Source organism: Trichosurus vulpecula, chromosome 3 (assembly GCF_011100635.1).
Source record: "Trichosurus vulpecula isolate mTriVul1 chromosome 3, mTriVul1.pri, whole genome shotgun sequence".
In the NCBI taxonomy this organism is placed as follows: Eukaryota; Metazoa; Chordata; class Mammalia; order Diprotodontia; family Phalangeridae; genus Trichosurus; species Trichosurus vulpecula.
The window spans coordinates 14,828,137-14,839,258 of NC_050575.1; the positions used below are offsets into that span (position 1 = coordinate 14,828,137).

An 11,122-nucleotide genomic window follows, 5' to 3' on the forward strand; every position below is an offset into this window, starting at 1 on the left:
TCTCAGATGTGGGCCACAGAGACTAAAAGAGAAGCTGATGAGTCAGTGGGATATTGTGAGAAAAGCTCTGACCAAATGTGCTAAAAGAGAGACCTGCTTCCAGGGCCAGGCCACCTAGACTAGGGGCAAAAGGATTCAAATCCAGAGATTATAGTCACTCACTTTAGGAATGGGACTAATGGAATTCAGGTACAGATGCTGAGCTTCATTTGGCTATAACCAAAATCAATTATGGACTAGATGGACACAATCACATTGGATGGAGTTGATGAGAATTCTCAATTAGTTTGACAGAAGTTAAATTGCCCTCTATTCATTGATATCAATGGGCGGGAAGACAACAAATAAATCAGTCCACATTTGTTAAGTGCCTCCTATTCACCAGCATATGGGCAGCTAGGTGGTACAGTAGATAGAGCCCTGTGCTTGGAATCAGGAATACTCATCTTCCTGAGCTCAAATCCAGCATCAAACACTTGGGCAAGCCACTTAATCCTGTAGACCTCAGTTCTTCATCTGTAAAATGAGCTGGAGAATCCCCCCAATTCCTATGAAATCAGCTTGAAACACTCCATTATCTTTGTCGAGAAAATTCCTAATTGGGTCACAAAGAGTTGGAGACAACTAAAATGATGCAACAACCACAACAACAACAACAAAACAATATTTGTGTCATTAAAGGAATTTGGTAGGACTCTTTTGCCTATTTTTAAAAATAATTTATATAGTATTGGAATTTATTGTTCTTTGAAGGTGTGATAGAATTCACTTGTGAATCCATCTGGTCCTGGTGATTTTTTCTCAGAGAGCTCATTTATGGTTCATTCAGTTTCTTTTTCTAAGACAGAGTTATTTAAGTATTCTCTTTCCTCTGTTGTTAATCTAGGCAATTTACATTTTTGTAAATATTCATCCATTTCATTTAGGTTGTTAGATTTATTGTCACACAATTGGGCAAAATAGCTCCTAGTAATTGCTTTAATTTCATCTTCATTGGTGTGAATTCATCCTTTTTGTTTTTAATACTGGTAATTTGGTATTCTTTTTTAAAAATAAAATCAACAAATGGTTCCTCTGTTTTGATTTTTTTTCATAAAATCAGCTCCTATTTTAATTTATTAGTTTATTGGCTTTCTTACTTTCAATTTTGCTAATCTCTCTTTTGATTTTCAGGATTTCCAAATTGGTGTTTACTTACGGATTTTTAATTTGCCTTTTTCTAGTTTTTCTTAGTTGCATGCCCAATTCATTGATCTGTTCTTTCTCTGTTGTATTGATGTGAGCATTTAGAGATATAATTTTTCCCCTAAATACTGCTTTTGCTGCATACCACAAATTTTGGTATGTTGTCTCATTGTTGTCATTCTCTTTAATGAAATTATTGATGGTTTCTGTGATTAGTTCTTTTACCCACTCATTCTGTATAATCAGATTAGTTTCCAATTAATTTGAAATCTATGTTTCCACACCACTTTATTGAATGTAGTTTTTATAGCACTGTAGCCTAAAAAGAATGGATTTAACATTTCTCCTTTTCTGCATCTGGTTGTGAGGTTTTCATGCCCTAGTGCTGGCTAATTTTTGTGAAGGTGTCATGTATAGCTGAGAAGTAAAAAAAAAAAAAAAAAAAAAAAAAAAAAAAAAAGGATAGTCCTTTCTATTCCCATTCAGTTTTCTAACTTTCTAACTTTTCTAAAATTCTGTTATTATTCTTGATTTCTTCCTAATTTATTTTATGGTTTGATTTATCTAGTTCTGAAAGGGGAAAGTTGAGGTCTCCCATGAGCATAGTTTTACTGTCTATTTCTTCCTCTAATTCATTTAACTTTTCTTTTAAGAATTTGGATGCTATACCATCTGGTGCATATATGTTTAGTATTGATATTATTTCATTGTCTATGGTACCTTTTAGCAAAATGTAGTTTCTCTGCTTATCTCTTTTAATTATGTTTATGGTTGCTTTTACTTTGTTTGAGATCATGATTACTAACCTTGTTTTTTTTTAACCTCAGTTGAAGCATAATAGATTCTTCTCTACCCCCTTATTTTTACTGTGTGTGTGTGTGTGTGTGTGTGTGAGAGAGAGAGAGAGAGAGAGAGAGAGAGAGAGAGAGAGGGAGAGGGAGACAGAGAGAGAAAGAGAGAGACAGAGACACAGACAGAGGGACAGAGAGACCATACTTCAGGTGTATTTCTTGTAAACAACATATCGTTGAATTCTGGGTTTTAATGCATTCTGCTTTTCAATTTTTGTTTTATGGGTGAGTTCTTCCCATTCACCACAGTATGATTACTAACTCTGTATTTCCCTCCATCGTATTTTTTTTTCTGTTTATCCTTTTTGCTCTCTTTCTGTACACTATCCCCCTACAAAAGTTTGTTTTGCTTCTGACAACTACTTCCCCTCTACCAGCTTCTTTCTATTTTCCCCTTCCCCTCCTACTTCCCTATAGAGTAAGATAGATTTATGTACCCAACTGAATATGTATGTTATTCCCTCTTTGAGCCAATTCTAATGAGAAATAACATTCAAATGTTGTTCATCCCCCCATCTTCTCCACCAGAAAACCTCTTCCTTTTGCACTTTTTTATATAATTTCTCCCATTTTTCCTCTCCCTTCTACCTTCTCCCAGTACATCCCTCTTTTTCACCCCTTATTTTTTTTCTTTTTTGGAATCATCCCATGATAGACAATTCATACCTGTGTCCTTTGTCTATGTACACTGCTTCTAACTGCCCTAATAACAATAAGGTTCTTAGAAGTTACAATAAAATATGGAATGCTTCATGAATTTCTGTGTCATCCTTGGGCAAGGGCCATGCTAATCTTCTCTGTATCTTTCCAATTTTAGTATATGTGCTGCCAAAGCAGACACCCATTCCTATTTAAAAAAAAACTAGAAAGCAAAGGAACAAATTTAGCTTTACTTAAAATGATAAATAGAATCCATTTAAAACCAAGAGCTAGCATTATCTACAATGGGGACAAGCTAGAAGCTTTCCGATAAGATCAAGAATGAAACAAGGACATGTACTAGAAATACTAGCTATAGCAAGAAAAAAAATAAATTAAAGGAATAAGCATAGGCAAAGAGGAAACAAAATTACCACCCTTTGCAGATGACATAATGTTTCACTTAGAGAACCCTAGGGAGTCAACTAAAAATAATTGAAACAATTAACAACCTAAGCAAAGTTATAGGATATAAAACAATATATATTACCATATATATATACTATATATTACCAACAAAGTTCAGCAGGAAGAGATAGAAAAAGAGTTTCCATTTAGAATAATTTTAGATGGTATAAAATACTTGGGAGTCTACATCCCAAGATAAGTATAAGAACTATCTGAATACAATCACAAAATACTATTTGTACAAATAAAAGAAAATCTACACAATTGGAAAAATATAAGTTGCTCATGAGTAGATTGAGCTAATATAATAAAAATGACAATTCTACCTAAATTACTTTAATTATGCAACATCATATGAATCGAACTACCAAATAATTACTTTATACAGCTTGAAAAAATAGTAAAATTTATCTGGAGGAAAAAAAATCAAGAATATCAAAGGAATATATATATATATACACACACATATATGTATATTTCAATACTCTAATATTAAAAAGTTATTTTGTGTTTAGAAACAAAATATAGGGAGACTTAAGTGCCCACTTTTTAAAATTAAATTATTTATTTATTTTTAGTTTTCAACATTCACTTCCATAAGATTTTGAGTTCTAAATTTCCCCCCTTCCTCCCCCGCACCAAGGTAGCATGCAATCTGATACAGGCTCTAGATATACATTCAAATTAGGCATAGTTTCACATTAGTCCAGTCATAAGAAGAATTAGAAACAATGGGAGTAACCATGAGAAAGAAGAAACAAACAAACAAAAAGAGAGAGCACAAATAGTGTGCTTTGATCTGCATTCATACTCCATAGTTATTTTTCTGGATGTGCAGAGCATTTTCCATCATGAGTCTTTTGGAGTTGCCTTAGATCCTTGCATTGCCGAGAAGAGCTAAGTCTATCAAAGTTAGTCATCACATAATGTTGCTATTATTTTGTACAATGTTCTCTTGGTTCTGCTCACTTCCATCAGCATCAGTTCATGTAAGTTTTTCCAGTTTTTTCTGAAGTGTGTCTGTTCATCATTTCTTATGGAACAATAGTATTCCATTACATTTATGTGCCACAATTTGCTCAGCCATTCCCCAATTAATGGGCATCCCCTCAATTTTAAATTCTTGTCCACAACAAAAAGAACTGCTATAAATATTTTTGTACATGTGGGTCAAAGGAATATTTTTTAATCAGATTTTTTATTTTTCATTTACAAGACGGCATACAGTCTGATATAGATTTTCTACATAAACCTTCCCATTAAACTTATTTACATAATAGTCAAGTTGCAAAGAAGAATTATGACCAATGGAATGAATCATGAGAGAGAAGAAACAAAACCAAAAAAAAAAGAGGAAAAAAGAAAAAAATAAGGAGAACAAATAGTTTGCCTCAATCTGCATTCAGACTCCATAGCTGTTTCTCTGGATGTAACTAGCTTTTTCAAAGGAATATTTTTAAGTGAGAAAAAAGGAGGTCTAGTGGTCACTGATCTTGAACTATATTAATACCGCTGTAATTATAAAAAAATTGGCACTGGATAAAAAATAGTTTAATTAGTGGAATAGATTAGGCACACAATATACAGAAGCAAATAAGTACAGTAAACTAGTGTTTCATAAACTCAAAGATCCCAGCTACTGGAAAAAGAACTCACTATTTGATAAAAACTGCTGGAAAATCTGTAAAATAGTCTGACAGAAACTAGGTGTAGATGAACATCTCACACCATATACTACAATAAGCTCCAAACATGTACATAACTTAGACATAAAGAGTGGCATTATAGGGAAGTGTGAAAACAGGGACTCACTTGAACTCTCCCCCAAATGCCTCCTAACGCCTGTAAAAAAAATGACTCTAAACAAATTCTAGAGCTACAGAACCCATAAAATGACAGAGGAAACAAGTCTCCATCCCAAGATGGCCAGGATGGTCACTGGAAGGGTCTATCACATCGTTCAGGGAGCAGAGCGCAGCACAGCATGGGCCACACCAGGACAGACCAGGCAAGTGGAGCAGGGCTCAGGGCACTGAATCACTGGCAGCTGTGGTGGTTTCCAGACTTCTCAACCCCCAAATGCCAAAGACAACTTAGCAGGTCAGTGGGAAAATTGTTGGACCTGGGTGAGAGAGGGGCATGGTCCAGCCCCAGCCCTGGGGCGCAGCTACTTCTGGAGCTCCATGCCCACAGAAAGTGGGAGGAATCAAGCGGCTGATCAAAGTGGGAGTGCAGGGATCTCTTTGCTGCCACTGAGGTAGTGTTCTCTTGTTTTGCCCTGCTTGGATGTGAGTCACAGTCCTGGTCCTTGGTCCTTGGGGGAGGAAGAGCACTGGGGTGGCAGAGCTTGTGGTGGCTGTGGAAAGGGAGTCCTCTGGATAGTTACACAGCAGAATGTAATGTTTGCATTCACAGACCAGAGCACAGGCCAGAAGAGGAGTATTATACCACCTCAGAATAAAAGTAGCTCTGAAAACAGTAGCACAAAACCCCTGAAGCTTGGAACACAGCACACTCCACTGTGAAAGCAGTCATATCCTGACAAAGAGCTCAAAAGGCAAGTAATTGACTGGGAAAATGAGCAGGCAGAATAAAAGGACTCAGACTATAGGATCTTACTTTGGTGACAAAGAAGATCAAAACATACAGCCAGAAGAAGTCAACAGAGTCAAAGGTCCTACATCCAAAGCCTCCAAGAAAAGTATGAAATGGTCTCAGGCCATGGAAGATCTCAAAAAGGAGTTGGAAAATCAAGTAAGAGAAGTAGAGGAAAAATTGGGAAGAGAAGTGAGAGTGATGAAAGAAAACCATGAAAAACAAGTCAATGACTTGCTAAAGGAGACCCAAAAAATACTGAAGAAAATAACACCTTAAGAAATAGACTAACCCAAATGGCGAAAGGGCTCCAAAAACCCAATGAGGAGAAGAATGCATTAAAAGGCAGAATTAGACAAATAGAAAAGGAGGTCCAAAAGACCGCTGAAGAAAATAATGCCTAAAAAATTAGAATGGAGCAAGTGGAAGCTAGTGACTTTATGGGAAATCAAGAAATTATAAAACAAAACCAAAAGAATGAAAAAAAAATGGAAGACAATATGAAATATCTCATTGGAAAAACCATTGACCTGGAGAATAGATCCAGGAGAGATAATTTAAAAATTATTGGACTCCCTGAAAGCCATGATCAAAAAAAGAGCCTAGACATCATCTTTCAAGAAATTATCAAGGAAAACTGCCCTGATATTCTAAAGCCAGAGGGTAAAATAGAAATTGAAAGAATCCACCAATTGCCTCTTGAAAAAATCCCAAAAAGAAAACTCCTAGGAATATTGTAGCCAAATTACAGAGTTCCCAGGTCAAGGAGAATACATTTCAAGCAGCCAGAAAGAAACAATTTGAGTATTGTGGAAACACAATCATGATAACACAAGATCTAGCAGCTTCTACATTAAGGGATCAAAGGGCTCAGAATATGATACTCTGGAGGTCAAGGGAGCTAGGATTAAAACCAAGAATGATCTACTCAGCAAAAGTAAGTATAATATTTCAGGGCAAAATATGGATTTTCAATGAAATAGAAGACTTTCAAACATTCTTCATGAAAAAATCAGAGCTGAATAGAAAATTTGACTTTCAAATACAAGAATCAAGGGAAGCATGAAAAGGTAAATAAGAAAGACAAATCATAAGGGACTTACTAAAGTTTAACTGTTTATATTCTTACATGGAAAAGTGATATTTGCAATTCATGAGACTTTTCTCAGTATTAGGGTAGTTGAAAGGAATATATATACAAGTGTGTGTATGTATATATGTGTGTGTGTGTGTATACACATACATATATATATAGATAGATATATAGATAGATATATAGATAGAGACAGAGGGCACAGCATAAGTTGAATATGAAGGGATGATATCTAAAAAAATAAAACTAAAGGGTGAGAGAGGAATGTCTTGTGAGAAGGAGAAAGGGAGAGATGCAATGGGGAAAAGTATCTCACATAAAAGTGGCAAGAAAAAGTTGTTATAATAGAAGGGAAGAGGGGGTAGGTGAAAGGGAATAAATGAACCTTGCTCTCATCAGATTTGGTTTAAGGAGGGAATAACATGCACATTCAATTGGGTATCTTACCCTATAGGAAAGTAGGGGGGAAAGGGAGAAAGGTGGGGTATGATAGAAGGAAGGGCACATTGGGGGGAAAAAAGAGTGGCGTTATAAGCAAATTACTGGAACATGGGAGAAATTACATGTCAAATTTTTTAATAAGGGATGAGCTCATGACCAGACAAGAGATAGAGAGGTAGACAGGAGATAAAATGGATGATAATGATCATACAATTTAAAAAAAATTTTTTTAAATAAAACCAATGCAGCTAAAATTAGAAGAGAAGCAGGAAATTGTTGGGAAGGAGGGAGATATTCACAACAAGTTACTCTAACAAAAGTTTTATCTCTAAGATATATAGGTATCTGAGTCAAATTTATAAGAATAAGGGCTATTCTCCAACTGATAAATGGTCAAAAGATCTGAATAGGCAATTTTTAGAGAAAGAAATCCAAGCTCTCATAGCTATATGAAAAAATGTTCTAAATCACTAATTCAAGAAATTCACAATAAAACAACTCTGAGGTTCCACCTCATACCCGTCAGATTGGGTAAGTTGAGAAAAGAAAGGAAAATGACAAATGCTGAAGGGACTACAAGAAAAGAGGTTCTTTAATATACTGTTGGTGGAGCTGTAAACCAACCATTCTAGAAACTAATTTGGAACTATGCCCAAAAGACTATTAAACTGTGCATATCCTTTGACCCAGCAATACTCCTTCTAGGTTTATACTCCAAAGAGTTTAAAGAAATAGGAAAATTATTTATATACACAATAATATTTATAGCTACTCTTTTTGTGGTAGCAAAGAATTAGAAACTATGGGAATAAAGGAAACTAAGGGCTGAACAAGTTACGGTAAATGAATGTGATAGAAAATTATTGTATTCTAACAAATGATGAAGGGTATGGTTTCAGAAAAACCTAGGAAAACTTGTATGAATTGATGCTAAGTGAAGTGAGCAGAACCAGGAGAATAACTTTTACAATAGCAAAAATATTATAAAGATGATCAACTTTAAAATACTTGATTTCTCTGATCAACACAGTGACCAACCACAGTTCCAAAGATTCATGATAAAAAAAAAAAAGCTATCCAACTTTGGATAGGGAGCTGGTGGCAGACTGGAGCATATTATATGCATGCATACACACATATTTGTATGTGTGTATACACACATAAATACACATATGTATTATGTATATAAATACATTATTTTAATGGACTTTGTTTTTCTTGCCTTTTCAATGGGTTAGGAAGGGTCAAAATTTTGAACTGAAAAGGAAATTGTGGGAGAAAAAAAGAAGGCAATAGTCAATGAAAGATAGTCCTTGCCCTCACAGAACTTACAATTTAATGAGAGAAGACAACATACAGAAGGAAGCTGAAAAAGTGGGGAGGGTAGACAGGTGGGCACATGGTAGTATGAGAGGTTGGGTGGGGGGAGTATGGTGGAAATGTCAGAGAAGTCTCATAATAGTACAAACAGGTGGGAAGTGAGATAAGATGTCTGTCATGAGCCCTCTCCTTAAATTGAACCTTTGGAATTCATGACTTCACCCTCCATCCAGAGAGCCAGAGGGTAGTCATGAGGTATGAGTACCAAGGTTCATTGGCTTTTGCAAGATAATGAGGCTTGTTTGAGAAAGTCAGTGAAGTCCCAAAGTACTACAGTCATATAGGAAATGAAATGTTGGTCCTGAGCTCCCTGTTCTCATGAGGGGAGGTGAGATGTAGGATTTTAGTTACCTGGAATGGTCAGATCAAGTGAGGTGTTTTGTGTTGTGTTGTTTTGTTTTGTTTTTAAAAATGGGAGAGACGTGAGACAAAATGTATTTATAGGCAGCAGGGAAGGAGTTAACGCAGTAAATAGGGACAGCCTGAAGATTTGAGAGAAGGTGGGAGTGCCAGTAAAAGAAATTTGCTAGAAGAAATTGGTTCATGTCGAGGATTTGCTTTGGCAATGAGAACAGAAAGGTTATCTATTTATCTGAAACAGGCATGAAGGAACAGATAGTGAGAGAAGATGTTTGAATGATGTGAGAGCAAGAAGATTTGAGGAGGGGAGCTGTTAGAGAATAACCTTAATATTTTTTAAGTAATATGATACTGAGAAGATGGCAGAGGGAATACTGTGGGGAACTTGAAGAAAGATAAGAATATCTAGAAATGGTGCTGTGGTGAGGCAGAAAGGGAATCATTTAAAGAGGCACAAAAGATTGCTTTGTTGTAGTGAAGACCTAGCTGAAATTGTCACAAATCAACACAGTTTATTCATGATTTTCTCCAGCTCCACTTAATAGCACATAAATAGGATAGAAGAAGTCAGATGGTGAGAGTAATACATGGTTGAGGTTCAGCAAGCCATTATGGGTGATAGGAAAATTGGACAAGTGAGCAGAGGCAAAATGCAGGATTAGGGGCAGCTACCCAGCTGAACTCTCCCAACATTTCTCTTCAAAAAACTTTAAAGTATTCCTTCTAATCAAATTTTGGAATGGCAAAGCCAATAAAAAGTTGGAGGGAGATAGTTACAGGTCTAAGAAAACTTAAGAGTTAGGCAGCAGAAGTTTATAATACCAGGTTGGAGATCAGGTGGAAGTCTGTCAGGAGCCCACACAGGAGGCAAAGGTAATAGTTAGTCCCAGCAGCAACAGCAACAGTACTTTGGGAGGTCTAAGATCAGAGATAGTGAGGGGATTAGACAACTGCTCCGAAAAAGATTACATGGTACACTTTGCTTGCAATAGGTGTAGCTGGAACTGATTGGGAGCTCTATAGTCCATATGCAATTCTACATCATGGTTCCAGAACAGAGAAAATCACTGGTGGTCAGTCACAGAAGAGCAAGGGCCCTAGTTTCAGTGCCAAGGTAGAGAGGAGTACTAGCATATACAGCTAAAGGGTACCAGGGGCCATTCCATGCTAAAGATCAGAGCATAGACCAAGAGAGTAGTAGGCATACTTCTCCAAGGATCACACCATTTGGGAAACACAAAAAATTTGTAGACCTTCAAAAGCAGCTCTGAAAATGGCAGCACAAAAAAAAACTGAATCTTGGGACAGTTCCTCTCCACCTCCAGGTAAGCAGAGCCCAACTTTAACACAAATTTCAAAGTCAAGAAAAGTTAACAAATAGGAAAAAAAAGGAATTTGATCATTAAAAAACTACCACAGTGGGTGGAAAAACTAAGGCATAAACTTTAAAGAAGACAACAACATGAAAACAGCTACAAAGCCTCAAAGAAAAATGCTAACTGAATGCAAGCCCAAGAAGAATTCTTGAAAGCCTTTTTTTAAAAGAAATAGAGGAAAAAATGGGCAAAGAAATTAGAATGATGGAAGACAATTATGAAAAATGAATCAACAGCTTGATAAAAAGAGGCACAAAAAATTAAGAAAATAGCACCGTAAAAACAGGATTGGCCTAATAGTAAAAAAAGAGGCACAAAAATTCACTAAAGAAAAGAACTACTTAAAAAGAAAAATGAGCCAATGGAAAAGGAGCTACAAAAATTCACTGAGGAAAAGAACTCCTTAAAAAGCAGAATTGGCTAACTGGAAAAGGGGGTACAAAAGCTTACTGAAGAAATAATTCCTTAAATATTAGAATTGAGCAAGTGGAAGCTAATGCCTCCACAAGACATCAAGAAACAATAAAACAAAGTAAAAAGAATGAAAAAATAGAAGAAAATGTGAAATGTCTCATTGGAATGCAACTGACTTCAAAAAATAGATTGAAGAGAGATTTAAAAGCCATGATCAAAGAAAGAGCCTAGATATCATATTTCAAGAGATTATTAAGGAAAATTGCCCAATATCTTAGAGAATAAAATAGAAATTGAATCACCTCCTGAAAAAGATCCCA

At 35.8% G+C, this 11,122-nt stretch overlaps 1 non-coding gene across 1 annotated transcript; it reads right to left on the bottom strand.

Annotated features, from left to right (window-relative positions):
* Nucleotides 1-2,770: 2,770 nt before the first annotated feature.
* LOC118845244 lies at nt 2,771-2,875 on the bottom strand. The gene has a single exon (XR_005010102.1). It is a non-coding gene; the product is annotated as a U6 spliceosomal RNA (small nuclear RNA).
* Nucleotides 2,876-11,122: the final 8,247 nt, after the last annotated feature.